Raw genomic sequence first — 20947 nt, 5'->3', positions numbered from 1 at the left:
GCATTAATTCTAAATTTATGTCAATATTTCTTGGGGGCCTATGAATTCTTTAAACAATATAGTAAAAAACAGGAAAAAATTAAAATATTGGCAAAAAATTTTGGCTAAAAAAGCGAATGAAAGCATTTATTATGAAAATTTAATTAATGTAATACTAAATTTATATTATTCTTATACTTTTTATAGGCAAGAAAAAGTTATAAAGAGGTAAATTGACATTATGACAGAACGGAAAATGTATAAATTTTAAATATTTGGCTTTCGTTATTATTTAGTGCAATCAATTACGCCAACCACAAAAGTAATTTATATTTTAATGTTAAATATGTAACTATTCTGATCATAAACTATAAATAAAAATAAAAACGCTCATTCTATAAAAACAAAATTGGGACTATAAGTTCCCAAAAACACAAATAATTATATTACACAAATATTATTCAATGAATAATTTTATTTATCATGCTTAATATTTTATAAATATGTATAGAAAAATGAATTACGGCATTTAGAAAGTAGTAAATATCTCTAATATATTCACAGAAAATATCGGCAATATATGACAAATAATTTTTTAATTGTAAAATAAATGAATTATAATTAAATTTTCATACACCAAATTCAATAATTAACGCCTCCCTTTTACCATGCACGAAATATTTTTCATGTATTTATAGTTTGACTGTTATAATATGGTAATTTAAGGTTAGTTCCAAGATTCCAATGATGATTTTATAATTTATTTTGGATCACTATTTTAGAAGTTATGACAATTTATAGAAAATTATTAATTCATAATGCCATTTTTGAAATTTTTATTATAATCATTGTTTTAAATTACTATAGTTGGATGATGACTAAATATTGGCTAATTTGGCTCAATCTATAGACACCTGCCAGAGGAAAACAAGGTGCTTTTGTTTATATTATTTTTTAGAAAAACCCCAAGGCCAAAGTGAAAGTTTTCGGCTAAAAACTCTGATTAGCAAAATATTGTAATTACCAAACTTTAGTCATACTAATGTTAGAGAGAAGGTGTTGTTTGCCTTTGAACATGTGCAAAAACAAGTTTTTTTAACAATTATTTTTCAATTTTAATTTTAAATGCCCCGTGGAATTCCAATTGATCTACCCAGAAGAAAAATTTTGATTTAGGCATCAAAAAACTCTACCTAATCAGAAAAACGATCAGAGACAATAGTAAGAAATTAATTAATCTCGTCAAATCTGCTCGCATGACAATAATCAGGGATACACGCAGTTTGCAACGAATTATCAAAGAAAATCTCAGATCAAATCAAGAAAATTAAGAGAAACAACATAAAAGGTTTTATCTATCTTTACATGCAACAGAATAATTCAATATTTGGGTCATTAATTTTTAATAACTTTTATACCGTAAAAATACTTTTTAGCTTATTGATAGGCCATGAAAAAATCTCTAGTAATATCAGCTCGTCATTAAATCTAATACAGTCTTCTCTAAATTTTGACCCATATTAGCATTTGTTATGTCCATTTTTGAATCAAGATGATAGTTTTGTTGATAAGGGCATATTTAAATTTTTTATCATGTTTATATGCGCAATTATATGTATATTTAACATAGACATGCAGAGGCACCATTTGCCGGCCCGGCCCGGCTTGGATTTTTTTTTTAAATTTCCAGATTCGCCCGGCCCGAGAATATTAAAAAAAATTAAAATCCGGATCGGGTCTACATGTCTGATATTTATTATTCCAAATATGACAAAATAGTTCATCCTATTATATTAATAAAGGTTTTAATATTAAATTTCATCTAAAAAGTAAAAACTGACGTTATTTTTTTGTGTAGTATGTGTTTAATTGTGAAATAATAAAATAAATGATATATGCTAAAATTTGCGAAGTAGTGAAATGATATTATTAAATTTTCGTAAAATAATTAATATAGTCAAATTTATGAAATGTAGTAAGTAATGTAATGATAATATCTTTAAATTTTTTAAAGTTTTCTTTCATGCATTTAAAAATGCAACCTTCTCATTTTAATTTAAGTTTTATTAAATTATCTTTAAATTTTATCTAATTTTATTTATTAACTAATTCATCTCTACTAAGATAATCCCAGTAATCCTGCTTATTTACATAAATAAATAGGAGTTTCAATTCTAAAAAAGTTATCAAAATTTTACATCTACGCTTGTGTAGACCTTTGAAAAATCTAACATTTCACTATCTATGCCAATAATGCGAATGTGAATTTCGAAAAAATAAAGAGTTGCCTGTGCTACAACTTGATCATACAAGATTAAAAAGGGCACTTCCATATAAATTAGCAAATGCTAGTTCGAATTCGGTAAAACAAGCATGTTAGAATTTTTTAGGAGAATTTTAAATTTTTGAAAAGTCTATTGGGCAAAAATTCTACAAAGATTTAACAAGATGTCTATCAATAATAGATTCTAGATAGATTGATATTTGATTCATCTGTTAAACCTATTTTATTTCAAAAAACTTCCAATTCAATATTAAAATTATAATTTAAAAAAGATTCGGTCGAAGCTTATTTAGGCTTAGTTATTAATGTAAGTGCAACCAGCTTTTCTCATTGTTATGTATAGCGGTTCGCTTCGTTTCGGTTTTTGATTTAAAATTTTATTGTTCCATATCGTTTTTTTTTAAAATTCATATCGGTTCGGTTCAATTTATGATTTATAACGGTTCTTTTTGGTTTCCTTTTATAAATTTGATTTTAAAATAAAATTAATTATAAACCATTTATATTAATTTTAGAGAAAATCTTTTTAATTTATATTTTTATAATTTCTTATTTTCAATTTCCTTCTTTATTACCTTGTATGAGATATTCACTTTTTTTTTATTTATTTAAATAAATTTAACCATAAAGATTTTTATTAAACTTAGTAAATATAAATTAGACAAATTAATTTCTTTTATTTCATAAATAAAAGATAAAAACAAACATGCGCAAATACCAGAGTTGTTAAACGCTACTTTTAAAAGTAGCGCGCTACCGCTATCGCTATTTGTCAAAAAAAGTAGCTATTTTTTAAGCTACTTTTTATAAAAATATTTACAAACAAATTTTTTATTTTTTGCTTATAACGTTATTGTATAGTAAATATATAAAAATCAACATTTATAAATATTAAAATATAGTTAGTTTTGATTATAAAAAAATTTATGGTAATTTGTTGCATTTTAATAATAAAATCATTTCAATAATATCATCCCCAAGTCTAGAGCTACGATCAGAAAGTATAAGTTTTGCCTTACTAAATAATCTCTCCACACTAGCACTTGAGGGTAAAGGCGTATTTAATCTTATATACATATTTTTAATATAAGATAGATTATCAATAATTTTATTTGCAAATACATAGTATGTCTGGCATCCTATTATTATTTTGAGGTCTAATGCCACAGATTTTCTTTTTAAAGTCCTAGGGTCTAGCCAATGGCCTGTGATTCCCAAATAAGCTCAAAATTAATCAGATCAATTTCTAAATTTGTTTTTACCTTCTGTTATGTAACCAACTATCTTCCCTGGTACATGTATATGATATGTCTGATAACTCTACTATTAGAGCATCTTTCATCATTAAGTTATATGCTATTTTATTCATTAGTGTCTGGCGGCATAAAATTGTTGTACCAGGGGATAGAGTTTTAATCATCATGGTAAATGATGGATTATCAACTTAGGACATTGGCTGAACTGAATAAATTATAAAATCAACAATAACTTTATCAGCCAATTTCTGAGAAATATTGTCATTTGCATTATTAATTAATTTGGTGAATTGAATTAGTATTTTTGGATGTAGATTCGATTATACTAAAATTATTTAGATGTTTCTCCATTTCCTTAGAACTCATGAACAGTCTTATAAAATAAATATTATTAGAATGTAAAAATAACCATTTACCTTTGGGTGTTTCTTGAGTTTATAGCTACGGGATTAATTTGAAATATTACATTTTAAACAAATAAATTTGAAACCAGTTTTGGTTATATATTTATTTTAAAAAATTTTCAAATCTAGGGAATTGGAAATTTGTATTATAGCTATTAAGAACATTTTCTTCCCTGGTATCTTTCATTTCATTAATATCACTGTCTGAATTACTTTCAACGATTTAGATATTCATCGGCGATGACATTTTAAATTATTAAAACGTGATTTTGGCTTATAATACAAATGAAAATATAAATTACAAATTGAAATTATATTTCAATTTCAAAATTAAATAATAAATCATAAAAATTATAATTAATTATGATATTATATTTAAATTTTCATGTTTATACTTACCTTCATTATATTTTTTAAAAGTAGCGAACTACTTTCATAAAATGTAGCGCGCTAAAAAATTATATAATTACAAAAAAAGTAGTCGCTATTAGCTATAGTTACCAAAAAAGTTAGCGCGCTACTTTAACAACTCTGGCAAATACAATGAGGAATAAATAACGCATAAATATAATGAAATGTATATTATTGTTTAAAAGAAAATTAAGACGGATAACTAAAATATTATCTAATATTTCAGGATTTAATTTAGTTCTCTGCCAAGAAAGTATAAACTTAAGGCTAGAAAATGCTCTTTCTACGGATACCTGCGTAGCTGGAACTGCTAGCACAATTATAGCTAACTTATAAAGTTCTGGCATACTATTTCTTTACATTTTTCCAATAATTCAAAAGATTAGTATCTTTTTGGCTCTTTTTATATTTTCTTAATAACGGTTCGGTTACGGTTCAGAAAATTATAACGATTCATTCCGGTTTGGCGATTCGGTTTGAAACCCTTAGTGCAACCTTAAATAATATGTATAAAAAACTTTAATTCAACAATCCATGAATTAGTTATAATTTTAAAACCCAAGTTAACAATAAATTTTATATACTTAAGACAATAATTTCATATTTATAAAAAATTTAGAATGATAATAAAATAAATGGGAAAATATAAATATAAAAATTCAATTTTTTTTAAAATTCATATAAAAATATGATAAAATATTATTATTCAAAAATTAACATTATAATATAAAGAATATAATAAAATATGTCATATATAAGTTTAAGTTAAAAAAAAAGATTGATACAAATGTATATTTTTATAAAAAGAAAAAACATTTTAAAAAAAATATCAAGTGGCAATGTTTTTAAATATTTGATAATTAGATCTAATTATAGATACGGCGATTTTCTGCTTGAGTTTATAAAATGGAGAAAGGTATGAATTTTTTATTGATTTGGATATTATTTTGAAGAGATCTAATGCCGCTTGTCAGAGCAGGTTGATGTAGCTGCTATGGGAACAAAGTGGTTGTCGCACATTAGGTGTGAGTATTTTATATTTTTTAGAGATTCGGCTCTGTTAAGGGGATCATGCGAATTATTAGATGGGGCCATGGGATCAATGCAGGTAAAATCCCACATTAAAGGCTTTCACATTAAAAAATACACAGGGCGTTTTTTATCTAACAAAGATGTCGGTTCTAAAATACAGGGAAAATTGACTTTATTTAAAAAAGAAGCTATTATTGTATTTATTTTATCATGTCGGTTGATTTTTGATATAAATTTACAGTGGAGAGCGTGTCTCCCATACGCGTCTGCCGATTGATATGCAATTATAATGGTTTAGGAAAGGTACGCCCAAGCGTAAATTGATTGCATAATGAAAAGCGTCCTTATCTATTAGCTGGTTATTTAAAATGCTGGGATATGAATCTAACCATTCATGGCCAGAGTTGTTGAAATTAAGTGATCTTAGGAGGGATTTATAATGGTGATCATCGCTCAAGTTGAGGTAAGCTAAGGAACGAGATACCAATCCTTGATCCCAATCTTTTTGTTTCGTTGAATCTGGTGGGGCTGTGTTTGGTAAGACATTAATATTCCCACAACTTAAGGCTTCATTTAATAAATTATCTTTATCGATGGTAATAATTTGCTAGGTAATATTTTTTTACTGATAAGGTACTTAATACCGATCTTAGGCCTAGTCCTCCGGATTTACAAGGGAGAGTTGCTTGAAGCCATTAGTTAGAATCGAGTTTGATGTTTAATAACTGTCATCATTTGTAATATCTTTTGTTCGTATTCTTTTAAAAGAATTTCAAAAGAGAAGGCGCCAGAAGTTTTTAAATAATACTGGATTTGTGATATTAAAAGGGCGTTTTTGAGAATGCAATATGCTTGATGGATGGGTAATTTTTTTAAGATCGATAGTTTGAGGAGGTGATTATTTAAAAAATTAAAAACTCCCTCTGCACCTCCCAATGGGGCTCCTAATATACTGAAATCTTATAAGGGTTCTAAAGTTATCTAATATGGTGTCTGTTGGAAGCGGAGAAGAATAAATTTCGCATTTATTTATATTTAAGGATAAATAAAGTTCATCAAAGTGTTTGTTGATTATATCTAGACAATTCTGGATTGAAGAAATGGTCCCCGATATAGTACAATCGTCAAGGTACCAAACTCGTATATTGAGTTTGCATGAGAGAGCAATATCACTTATTAGGTGTTTAAGGGTATAGCAAAAAAATAGTGGTCCTAATGGGTCACCCTGTTGGAGGCCTTCTGCAGAATTAATAATATAATTAAATTTGTGTAAGGAAGGGATGCCATAGCTAAGATGGATGTAATTGTGGGAGTCAGAAAATGTTTCCAAGAAAGTATTGATCATTTTATTCCTATTAATTGCGGTTCGGTTGGGTTTGAAACCCGGAATGCAACCTTAAATAATATGTCTAAAAAATTTTAATTCAACAATCCATGAATTAGTTATAATTTTAAAACCCAAGTTATCAATAAATTTTATATTCTTAAGACAATAATTTCATATTTATAAAAAATTTAGAATGATAATAAAATAAATGGGAAAATATAAATATTATGACATAAGATGAGTTGATTCAATTTATTTATAATAAATAGTTTTAGAAAAGAAAGCAGATTAGAGTAATTATTTCAGGAATTCAGTGATCGGAATCTATTCATAGAACAGAATACTGATTAATATCTACGAAAAGAAATGTGTATGATAGAGGTCTCCGCTTCGGCCCACTAATAATTTTTGGAGAAGTGGTTTGGTCCGTTAAATTTTGCCAGGTCCAGCCCACTATAATTCTTTAAAAAATTTTCCTGGCCTATAAAATTTTACGAAAAGGCCTGACCCAGCTCGATAATGCTTTATGAAAAGTCTGCTCGGACCGTAAAAATCTTTTGAACGAATTTCCGACCATCATATTTTTAACAACTATATCTAATTTTTTCCCAATATCACTTAAGGCTCTTATAATTCTCTTCTATCGCTATTTATTTCTATAACAATCGTTTTATAAATAATTTGTGTTTGATTTGATAGCAGCTTTGTACATTTGTAATTGGATCATATAAATAAATTGTTTAATTTGAATTTAAAATATTATTTGTAGATTTAGTATTTAATTAAACAACCCTTAAAATATAAAGAAATAAGCATATTGTAATTTCTAATGCCCTCGCCTGGCCCATTAAAATTTTACGAAAAATTAGAGATTTGCCAGGCTCTATGATATTTTAAGTACAAATTGTCCAGAGCTCGGCCCAGCCCAAAAATTTTATGCCCGAATAGTCCAACACGCCCCGTTATGTACATTTTCTCAGCCTGGCGTGTGACCCGGAATATCAGGCTTTTGATCGGGCCGGGTTTTGCAGATTTTTAGTGTATAAGTTATTTAACAAAATACATTGTTCCAAATAAATGTATGTATAAAAATATTAATTTCTCATTTCCATTTAAACATTGATTCAGAACATAAATTAGTCTAATAAAAAATTAATGGAAAGCCAACTGTAGAAGCTAAAAAAAAATTCTTAGGGTTAGATACTGTACTTATATTTTTTTTAAATTTAAAATTGATTTTCTTCTAATATACTTTTGTATATTTTCGCCATTTTGAATATTTTATTATTTAAAAAATATTTAACCTTTTTTTTGTTATTATTTTAACTTTTTTTTTTCATTTCCATTGTTCTTGTAATTTTTTTCTCTCATATTTGGCAGTAGTTCGATATATTTTTAAATTTTAATCGAATTTTTCTACATTTTTGGTATATTTAAGGAACTAACCAGTATTTAAAAATGATTATAACTGAATCTTTATTAAAGGTGTTATACATGAATACAATTTAAACCTTTATAAAATTTAATTTCTTTCAATTATTTTTTTTTAAATATGCTTTATAATCATATTGTATTTAATTTTTGGGGAGATGGGATCGAAAGGAGTGTTGAGGGATAATTTTTAATAACTTAAGATAATATTTACTAAAATTGGCCAATTTGCTAAAAGGGTTTAGAGATGACGGGGCTACCCGAGAGGTGGCGTAAAAAGGCAAACGGCTATAATCTTTTTATCTTTAGGGCGAATTATTTCAAATTTGGCCAAAAAATTTGGGAGCTCCTTATTCAAAAAATATTGATCAAAAGCAATTTTTTAGTCTTTTCTTTTGCAACAAAATTCCTTTTAAGTATTGTACAATGACAAAAATTAGCAAAATTTAAACACGATAAAAATAAAAAATATTAAAATTGTGTAATGTGCGGTAAAAGTTAAAACCATAATAAAATCGAAGACTGGATAAAGTGTACCAAATGTCCAGAATGGGCACATTGTGCTAGGAAGGATCTAATTTATGTGTACCCCTATTGTGAAGATTAATGTTATAAATAATTTAACATCTTTAAATAATGTGTGTTTATTATAACAATAAAAGCTAAAAAAATTTATGTTGCATTTTCATCTTATTCCCTAGTGTCTTGCCATATTACCCAGGGTCGTTGGTAAATAATATAAAACTACTTTTATTTAACCCTAAATTTACGCCCACAGTATAAAAGTAGGAAGCCCCGGTTTTTTTATTTTGTAGTCTAATGATGTGGCCAACCAATAATACGATTAGTTTTATCCTCTAAAATAAAATTAATATTTGATCACAAAAGAACAAAACCCTGCCTTATAGCCCCGGTCTTTGCTATTTTTCACCTCCCAACCCCTTAATTACACCAATGTGATTTATTACAAGTTAGATGACGTTATATTGTATCTAAAATAACAAAATATAATACAATTGTAATATTAACATTTATTTAATCGTAATTATTAGTTTTAAATATATCTAATTTTTTTATTTTTTCAAAATTCAAAATTTAGGGATTAATTTTCCAATATCTAGTGACGATAGGATATCTTTTAACGAAATAGAAGTTCGATAATCAATCGATTATTTAGATAATTGTGAATAATCGTAAATAAATTGCATCGCGATTGTATAAATTGCAATTTATATAATACCTTTAAAAAAATATACATATTAATTGACACGCTATGTATATAGTAGTGTCGGTATGAATTGAATTTTATAAATATAAATAGATCCATATCTATTTTATAATTATTTATAATATATATTGAATATAGCAGTGCATTAAAATATATATTTAATACACATAATTTGCCCAGATTGATTATCTGTTTTTATTTTTAATTACCTAAAAATAACGAAATGATCTCACTTGGATATTCAATGTATGTTCAAAAATATAATATTGTTTATGGATAAAAATAAAAGAGATCATGAACATAATATTTATTATATTATACAGTTTTTAAAGCAGTCAGTAATCCGTATTATCCAGTTTGTTTTAATTTAAATATGATAAAAGATGACATATTTAATTTATTAATTACTAACCAAAAATATTCAATAAATCTTGAGAAATTTGAGTTTTTTATTATTTGTATCTATGCATTTTCATTTGATCTTGTAATTTGTATTAAATAATTTTAAATTTTTAATAGATATGATCTCTAAACATTGACGAGAGGGAGAATGTAAATTAAAAATTTCCAACTCCAAATTTTATGTCATATCGCAAATTTCCATGTTTAATTGAGCTATCAAACAATTTTTATTTATCATAAATAGGCAGATGTAAATGCGTAAGTTTTTTTGTATTGTAATATTGTAATTTATTTCGATTTTTGATAATCAAAGTTTAACTTTAAGTAAATTGCAATTAAATCTTGCCTGTTATATAGGTTCTATAATATATTTTATTTTTTTTAATAGAAAAATAATTAATATTCATTTTTTTTAAAGCGAAAATTTATATAAAAATATTGAAATACACAAAAAAATTAAACTTTTGTACACCATTCTTAATTTTAAATTTTTTAATAGGCAAAACATTCATAAAAATCAGAGAGAGGCCAAATTTTTAGAAGACATGACACGTATAAAATTTTCGTAGAAATATCAGCAGAAACTACGTCACCTATTTGAATAGTTCATTCAAAATGGTATATTGTAATTTCGCTCTTTTATTTGTAATTATAATATAAATTACAAAATTTATTTACTTCAGTAAATAATTTCTAATCTGACAGAGAAATGATAAGAGTTTTAAATACTAACCAAATTGTTGATATGTTCGAATCTGATTTTTGCAAAAAATAAGATATATTTGGGCACATTAATATTAATTTTAAAAATATAAACCTATAAATAATTGTATCATATCGCGAAATCATATTTAAAATTTCCTCTGCTTTTGCAACATCCCCGTGGTGTAAATTTTCTAGGTATTAAATTATTGCAATGAAGGTCATTTTTGTCAGCTCTATCGTTCTAATATAGGATCAAGACATCAATATTTTTACATTTTAACACTAATTTTATTAATTGCATATCAAAATGATGCAGTGGATAACAAAACTTAAAAAGAAAGCATAAGATACAAAAGATTCTTTTGTTGTTTTTGTTTTATAAAACTAACGCATACACTAAACTGCTCATATTACAGTGCGAGTGCCATTAGCATGACAACAAAAAAACCTGCTTCTATTATTATTTGTGAAGCTGTATAATTTAAGGTTATTTTCTAATTGCCGAAAGCATTTTATTTTAGAATTTAGGTAAATAATAAATTGCATTGCTGAAAAGGATCATAACCTTTTTTAAAAGCAATTAAATATTTCACAATAATTCCCTCAATTATCGCTTATCTCGTCTTCGTCATGCTCTCTAAGAGGAAGCTCTATGCCACGTATTATAATTCTGTTTAGTTGTTTTATATATTTCCTTCTACCAAAAATTGTTGATTGGTTAGAGCTATTTCCTTAATGGTCCCTTCTATCAGTTCCAGAGATTATACTTGTTTTATGACACACACCAATTGCAATATTAATTCAATTTACATTTACATTTTATTTTTATTTTTAAATATATTTATATAATTATAGGATTAATCAAATTAAATTTCTAAAAAAATATTAAATAAAATTTATAAAAAATATATCAAATCTATAAAATAAATTATTTTCATTTTTAGGGCTTTTCAAATTTTTAAAGGAGCTCGAACCCCTATGCCCTTCCTAGTGATGCTACTAGGCAAAATAGTTTTATTAAATGCAAGTTGCAATGCTCTGATCGAGAATTTTCTTCATTAAAAAAATATATTGGACTTACTAAGATGTCTCAATATTGATATTTTAAAAGATATCATGATAATTTGCTTAAATAAAATTAATGCAAATTTATTTTTAAATTGTATACAGGGTTATTTTAATTATAAATATGATGTTAAATTAATTTTATGGTGATACCAAATATAATAAAATAAACTTACGGATGTTTCTGTTATTTTTACTAAATTTTAATTGTCCTTATTTTTCTGAACTCCGGATTCTGAACGGATCCTTACCAGAACTGGTTGAGGAATTTTTCACTGAACTCAATCCGGAATTTGCCTGTTATCAAGTTTTTATAAAATATGCTTAATGCTTCCTAACTCCCCTATTCTTAATCCACTTATCATCATGTGTGAAACAAGTTTTATGGAAAATAGACTTTGACTATTTGGATTTTTAGATGAACTTAAAGGGAAAACTGGTTGAGTATATGGCCATTCATTTTGCAAGAAAAAATGATATTCTTATAATTTTAATCAAATCAATCAGTATTGGAGGTCTTCAAATGGCAAAATTTTGCCCTACTCGGTTAGAATTTAATTATTGCTCGACCTAGCCAATTCAAATTTATACCCAGCCTAGCCCGTGTCAAATTTTTTATTAAGGTTTCCCGGCCCAATTTTTTAAAATCCATAAATATATTTCATGTAAAAATAATCAATAATGATGAAGATTTAGGTTTCACGATTTTCTTATTATAGAAAGTATAAACACAAAATGTAGGAAAAGGAAAAAGAAATCGTATTTATGAAGGGATTATAGTAGTGGGTCATTATCAATAATTAAAAACAAAATAATATATTTTTTTAACAAAATTAGGCTTGTCCCGGGCCCAATAATTTTTTTTAAACGTTGCCCGGACCAGCCCTCATAGTAATCACTTAATAATATGGTTGAAAAAGAGCAAAAATCCTAATATTATTCACTTAATTTTATAAATTCAAACTATTCAGAAATTATTATTTTAATTTTTATTTACATTTAATAAATAATTGTAATTAATAAAATAACCTCCATATAATATATAATAAATAATATAAGTAAAATTGTAAATGACGTTATTGATTTTTATTTTTAAAATAATGTAATACAGGCAACCCAATTACAAACAAACTTAATTGAGGCATCAGGTTATTTAGTGAGCTAATTTATTAGTTAAAAAAAGATTTCATTTGAGTATATTCTATTCAAATCGATAAATAAAATATAACCTTTTTTGGAGGCTTTTTATAAAAATGTGAGGGTCAATGACAATCTTCAAAATATTAAGAACTACTAATAAGTCCAGCACTACTCAAATATTATCATGAATAGTCCCCTCTCCTTGTGGTAGAAGTTTACTATTACACTACTAGTGGGCACTATCACAATTTATTAATAATATCATGTTAAAAAATTATTTCATTTTTTGGAAAAATATGGATTTTATCCAACAAGCAACAACCGTGAAGTTAAGTCAATGTTATGGGGCCACAAAAAACATTGGATTTCCTGCTTTATAATAAACAAAAATGCAATTTTTATTTCTTTAATATAATTTAAATGTTTCATTGCATAAATTATAAATATATAATATATTTTAGTCAAAAAATAAATATATATAAATTAAAACATAATTTTGATAATTTTATAAATTTTAAGACATTTAAAATACTGGTTAGTTTCAATTTTCATATTAAAATTAGTAAAAGATAAATTATAAATTAAATTGTTTTTTATAATAATATATTAGTAGTTCAAAGTACCCTGGTTTTGCAAACCCCTTATGACTAGCTTTATTAATCATAATTAGAATAATATCCTGACACAATTTTCATAAAACTGCTCAAATTATGAAAGAGCTTTCATTGGTATAAAAGTTAATTGTAGAATATATAATCTTGTTTTGCAAAATTATTCCAAATATAATATGAAATATTTAAAAGTGATTATTTCAAAATATTTTTTGTATTTAAACACACTACTAAAATCTATATTAGGACAAAAAATAAATATTTTAATATCTTAAATTTAAAAATGGAATCAAATGGTTTGACACGACTTATGGTTCAACTAGCTCCGCCCCCCCCCCCCTATATTATCAATGATCAACATTTACATTTTGCGAAAGAATCAATTTTATAGAGTTGGAAAGGTAGTCCGTCACAAATAACGGGTGATCACAAATAGTAATGAATGATAAATAGAATAGTGGTAAATCGGAGATCCCAATAAATCCAACAAAAAAGATGGTTAGAAAAAAGAGATTACTATTATATTCTCTAGTAGTAATATGACCATTTTGCTTAACTGTTTTAAAATAAAAAGCAAAAAATGAACTTAATTTTATTTTCATTTTACCATATATTGGAATTCGTTTAAGAAATCCTGTTAAACTAATTGTAGCTTTTCTAATGTTCCAGGATTATGGAACTTTGAATATTTGCAATAAAGTTTATGCCAATTCCCTAACTTAAGTTTATAATAAAACTTTTATATATTTTGTCAATTAATTTTCTGGGACAGAAACCAACATTTGAGATATATGCTTATTATTCTTTATCAAATATCTATCTTGATATAGCTAATTTAAAACCTTGTTGCATCATTAATATATTTTAATATCGTTTTACTGTTTACTAACTTAAATTTCCCTAATAGGTGTATCCAAGATTTTGCCAAGGGGAGGGGGGCACTATTAGGTGGGTTTTCTCCATATAAATTTTATTGAAGATATTTAGGTCAACTTATTGTAGGCCTTTGACTATATTATATTTTTATGAAAATAATTTTGAGATTCTTTAAAGCCTTAATTGACCATGGATCAAATAACTTTTGAATTGGGCATTCAGTGCTGAAGGTTGGGAGGGGACTTAATGTATGATGGGTGTCTAGAAGTCTTCGTACTGCTAAGGCAGTATGGATTAACTACAAGACTCTGTATATATGCATCTCAAAAATTCAAAAAATTCCAACAATGCAAAATAAATGGCCTCCCGCTTAGGAAGTGGGGAATTATTATCAGATCTCGCCTTGATGATAATTTCCTATTTTAATTAACTAACCTGTATTTTTCAGACAAGAACAATCAGTTTACCTAACACTGAAAAATCAATAAAGCGAACTATTCGTTCATTAAAAAAGTTTAATAATATGACCGTCTAAATCTTTTTTATAATTTTTAAATGAATTTTGATTTAATATTTTGTTGCCTACCTGAGAATTAGGTAATTTCCACTTTTTGTCAAAAAATGTCTTTTTTAAATACAGGGTTTTCCATCCAAAAAAGGAAAAGTGTCGTTCATAAAAGGAAAAGGTCCGTTCAAAGATTAAAAAGCGTCAATTAAAAAAGAAAAAGGTGATCAAAAAGGAAAATGTCAATCAAAAAAATAAAAGCCCCAAAGGCGAAAAGTCTGATCAGAAAAAGAAAAATGTCAAACAAAAAAGGAAAAGGTTCACAATCAAAAAGAAACTTGTCAATAAAAAAAAGCCCCAAAGGCTTAAGTAAACGTCAGATCTAAAAAGAAAAAGTGTCAAACAAAAAAAAAGGATCGATCAAAAAATAAAAAGTGTCAATTAAAAATGTGAAAGTACCAAAAGAAAGGAAAAAGTGCCAATCAAAAAAAGGAAAATTCTCATTCAAAAAAGGAAAATCATTATTTTTTAAAATATTTTTTAAAATTGTCAATTTTCTTAAATTTTTAGTTGTTTTATTTTTCCTTCTTCTTTTATTTCTAACTTTAGGCGATCTCCTTAAGTCATTTTTAATCTCTATTTTTCTTAATATTTACTCTTTTTTTTCTTCACATTTGTGATCATTTTTTTTGGTTTTTATAAAAATAATTTATTTATTTCCGCTGTTAATTTTCTTCACTTCTCTATTTTTATACAATTTATTCCTTTTTTTATATTCTACATCACAATTACGTTGTGTATATAGTAAGAAACAAAAATTTATAAAAATTTCAAATAATTTCTTCTCTTCTACATTTTGGTATTAGGTTTCCATATTTCTAAAATAATTCTTTACATTCTCCTTAGATATTCTTTTCTCTTCATGCTCTATAAAACGAATTAATTCCTCTGCATTATTAAGATTCTGATTTCTAACAAAATCTTCCATTGAATAAACACATTTACAATGGGATTAAGATAAGAGTGGTGGTAAATACTTTATTGTATGCCACCTGCTTCTATCTATTATCTAAGTGTATGGGTATGATGAAATGGAATATTACCCATCACAAAAATCATGTTCATATATTACTCGAAAATGATATCATTTATAAAGTGGCTAAAGTGCATAGCGTTGCAAGGGCCATCAAAAACCTCGAATCTGAATATTCACGCAATCGTTTAGAGTAGCGATAGTATAATTCGTTGTCTTTCTCCTTGAGCTTTTTAATAGCCCTTTTATTTTATTTATGAATATCCATATAAACGTCTCATTTATATTGAAAAACCATTCTAATCAATTTTTAAAAAGTCTACATCCACAAACCAATTAGCTTATTCTTTGCGAATCGATATTTGATTCGGTATTCTCTATTATGAACCGAGTGATATATTATACCTAAATCCAAATAGTAACCTTGACATCATATTTTTTGATATCACTATATCATATCTCTCTTAAATCCTTTCACATCACTTTTTTAAGGATAAAGTGCAATCCAAATTTATACAATTAAATATATATTGTTCCTGTTCCTAATTTAATTTTTTGCGTCCATGTGGGCCTCCTTTGATAAACTATATTTTATTTCAATTTTGAATGGGAGTATTTTGTATTTGCCACAGTTTTATAACTTATTTTAAAACATGCAATATTCATGATACTATCCTATTTTAACGCTTCAATTATTAGAGCCAAAGACTATTAATGAAAAAATATTGATTGTCAAAGAGAAATAAAAATTATAAATTATAAGGAGAAAAAAAATGAAAAAGTAAAAAAATTGTTCCCTGGTATGAAAAAAGGAAAAGGAATTGTTAAAAATGACATAAAAATAGAGAAGTTGAAGAAAAATGACAGTGAAATAAATAAATTATTTTTAAAAAGACAAAATAGAATGATCAAAAATAAGAAAAAAACAGATTGAGAAAAAATTAAGAAGAATAAATATTAGAAACAACTTAAAGAGATCGCAAAAAGTTAGAAATAAAATGAAAAATAAAAATAAAAAAAAACTAAAATTTAAGGAAAATTGAAGAAAAAAAAATTTATAATATTTTTTTAAATATTTTAAAAATACCGATTTTCCTTGTTGAATTGGAATTTTTTTTTTGATTGACACTTTTCCTTTTTTTTTAGATCTTTTCTTTTTTTGATTGACGCGGACCTTTTCCTTTTTTGAATTACACTTTTCCTATTTTTGGACCTTTTCCTTTTTTTGTTTGACGCTTTTCCTTTCTTGATCGGACTATTTCCATAGCCTTTATAATTGCTTTCCCGAAAAAGTGAAAATGGAATAATCTATTTCTCAGGTGACGATTTTTAAAGATGAAGATAAAAATATCTCAAAAAAATAAAGGAAAACAGAACTCTGATATCAACGAAAATAAATTCATTACTGCCTTAATAAGCAATATGCAAAATAGATTAATAGATGCAAATTCCGATAATTTTAGTAATTAAAGATACTGTATATAGTTTTAACTATCTATATGGAATAATTAGAAAAGGATAACTGCCTGCAAACCCATTTATTTTGGGGAAGAGTAAATTAAAAGAATTTATTTCCGACTGTAGATCTATGTGGATCTCGCAATAAATGGAATGAGGGAATATATTAATAATAATAATAAAGGTAAAATGCCCCTGTGATTTGAAAAAAGTTTCAAAATTGTATTAGCACAATTCCACTAAGTATATTGAATGTGAGCATAGCTTTCACCCTATATGTCATTATGACAGTTCTAGTTATGATGATAAAGGTTAACGGATCTTCTCATTCATTGAATTCTTCTCCATATATTAAAAAGTGGCTGACAAGTCACAGGTCTGCAAACGCTATCTAATCAAGGAAGCACCTTAGGCATGTTCGGAATTGAGGCCTTCAATTTCATTAAAACCATAGGAAAAAGATGAGATAGATCACAGGGGACCCTACCCAATGAAGAATTTCATCTTGGACAGAGCAGATTTCTTCCGACATCTGCCGGTCCAATTTTTTAAGCATTCAATCTTCTCTAGGGTGATACATATCTTTTTAAATATTTTTTAAGTTCTTTTGAATGTTTTTCTATATAAAATTTATATTTATATATATATATATAATTTATAATATATCCCTAATTGTTTTTTTTAAATATACTTTTAATTTGATATAATTATCATTGATAAAATGGCTTAATTATTATAAGTATTGAAAATCATTTGATACGCCATTTTTTATGCAATATAAAATAATATTTGCATTTTGCAATATATTTCAATTTTTATATAACTTTCTAAATGACTATTTGATAAAATATAAATTTAATGTATTTTTACATGAAATGCTTCAATATAAACTATTAAAAATAATAAATAAAAATTTTCAAAAATTATTTAATCCTCAAATTCTTATAAAAACAAAAATACACCTCTATTTTTTTGCCCTTTTTAGCGTGGCCCCTTATAATTTTTTCAAACTAATCACGTGCCCCCCTCCCTTTCGTAAATTTTAGGACTTCAACACTGAAATGATGTACCTTGATTTAGTATTAAATTATTAGGCATTAGAATCAGATTTAATTTTTTTTGCATCAGAATCAAATTAATTAAGTATGATTTCAAAAATTTTAAAATTGTTGCAATATATTAATATCAAAATGAAGTATATTGATTTAGCACTAAATATGATATATATTTAAATGTTTTTAGCAGGAGATTGCTTATATTAACGTTAAAATAATTAAAATTAAATTCAGGCTGAGATTTTTCAGAATTAGATTTAGATTTTTATGAGATTAGATTAATATTTAATTAATAGAATAAATTATGAGATTAACTATTTCAATTGAATACATTATGTTTATATTTGATCATAGATTTAGCATTTCAAATGGCTAGGTAGTATAAGAAATGTTTAAATGGGTAATAACTGTAGTAGCTGTTGAAGACTGTTGGTGCAATTATTAAAAGAAATTCAACAATATCATTGAGAACACCAGCTACAAGTTTAGCTAAGGCTACCAATTTCAATATGAAAATGGTTAACTTATTTTTTAAAAATTATTTGTTTTAAGTGAAAACAAGCCAGATACAGTATTTTATATAGGGTAAACAACAGTTCAACGACCTAACAAAAATAAAGCTAGAAATGGACAGAGGTAAGATGGTGCTATTACTACGTGAGAGCATGATACAATCACGACCTTAACAATCGCCATCAATGCATTAGGAAATTTAATTCCACCAAGAATGTTTATTTATCCAAAATATTTTAACCATTTAATAGTTCTTTGATGCTGGTCGATGATTTTATATATTTTAAAAGCATTTTATTGCACATGCTCTATAATATTTTTTTACTATTCTATATCTCATCAATATATGGATGTTTCGAGCTGTACTTTGACAGTGGCATTGTTTTAGTCCTTCCTCTTCACTGCACCCATAGCTCCGATTTTTAATAAAATAATATTTGGTCCTCTTAAAAAAAAATACTATAATAATGTCTTAGATGCATAGATGAGGATGCACCCAGGGGAAAATGCTAAAATATATGATATCCCCGGACTGGTTAAGAAGATTTTTCCGAAAGCTACTTCAGCTTTAAATATCCGAAAGGTTTTTGAATTTTCGGATATTTGGCCCTGAATCCTAATTTTCAATGATGAATTTATGAATCCTTTATATTTTAGCAATAATAAATCCTAAAGAGATTCGAGAATATTTATCCTAAATAATAATGCCACCATCTTGCAGTGAGAACCCGGCTCCAAGTTCATCACCTCAAATGGAAATATATTTTAGTCAAGAAGATTAAAAAAAAATCACTATAAATAAATGGACATCATCATTTCCAATCTCATCTCTACATAAAATAAATGGCCAGAAATAAGGCCAAAAATAGGAAACCCCTGAAGCAAAAAATAGAAAAATCAAAAAATATTTAAATATGAATACCGATAGAAAAAGGAATGCTGCTTAGCAAAAATTAAAATATATCATCAAATAAAGATTGGTTCCAATGCCGAGATTATCATTTGTGGACACATGGATCTTATTGCCACTTTGATCTCCTCTTTTTTTAAACTGGTTTTTGGTTTCTTTATTTGAATTAGCTGATATAATATATTATCAATAGGTAATGACGTATTGTTTTTGTCTAAGATAAAATTAAAAATATAAAAAAAGATTTTAGGAGAAAGGATAAGGGATTATAAAAAGTGGATTTAAAAGAAAATAGTAAATAAAAACTAGGAAAATGAAGGGAAAAAAAGAAAGCATAATGAGGCATGGAAGATTATTCGATGCAAGATATAAAAATTAGATAATTAGAACGAATACAGCAAGTCTTGCGGTAAGAAAAGGGATTCCTTAGACTAATCAGTTTTTTCACTAATCCGTCCTCCCAATTATTTATAAAAGCATTGAGCTTTGCTACCGAGGGTGGTTGAGATTGAGCAGTTTGTAATAAATGCAATTAATTCTATAATAAATCATTATTGTACATTATTACTATATTTTATTTTTTTTATGAAAAAAATATGAATAAAATATATAGAAAATGAGAGGCTAAAACGTGCCCCGCAAAAGGATAACGTCTATTTTTTTTTACAACTCAAAATATTTATATTTTTTTAAATTTAAATTTTTTTTAAAAAATATAAGATATTTTATTAAATATTAATTTCTACCATAAAATAAATATATAAAGAATAAAACAACTTTTAAATTATTATGATTAATTATTTCTTTATTTCTTTTCTTTTTTATAGCCCCTCAATTTATTATGGACAATATAACCCCAGTCTCCAATATGCATTAATTTAATTTAGTTTAATTTAGTTTAATTTATAAATTTCATCAATTTTTGAAAAAAATTAAAATATAATATTATTTAAAGCATATTATTTTGAAAATTAATATTTTAGATTAATAAATAATCATTAAAAATTATTTACATTTATTTTAATAGAATAAAAAAAAGTACCAACTATCCCATGACCAACTATGATCTTGCACTAACTTTATAAATATCATTTAATTTCATGTTTTATGATTTTGAAAAAATGTCAGATTGAAAAATAGGTCTAAACTTCCCTAAAGTTAATATATGATAATTTTGGTACCCTAAAATTCTTTGTTAAAATTAAAAATTTAAACATTTTTGAAATCTTTTCAGTCAATGTGTTTGACTTTGTTATCTATATTGGACTTAAATTTTTAGTCTTATAAATTAAGAGCATAAATATTAGCGCATCCCAGATAAA

This window comes from Gordionus sp. m RMFG-2023, chromosome 1, assembly GCF_954871325.1.
Source record: "Gordionus sp. m RMFG-2023 chromosome 1, tfGorSpeb1-WG-v2, whole genome shotgun sequence".
Taxonomy (NCBI): Eukaryota; Metazoa; Nematomorpha; class Gordioida; order Chordodea; family Parachordodidae; genus Gordionus; species Gordionus sp. m RMFG-2023.
Note: the sequence above shows the minus strand (reverse complement) of the source record.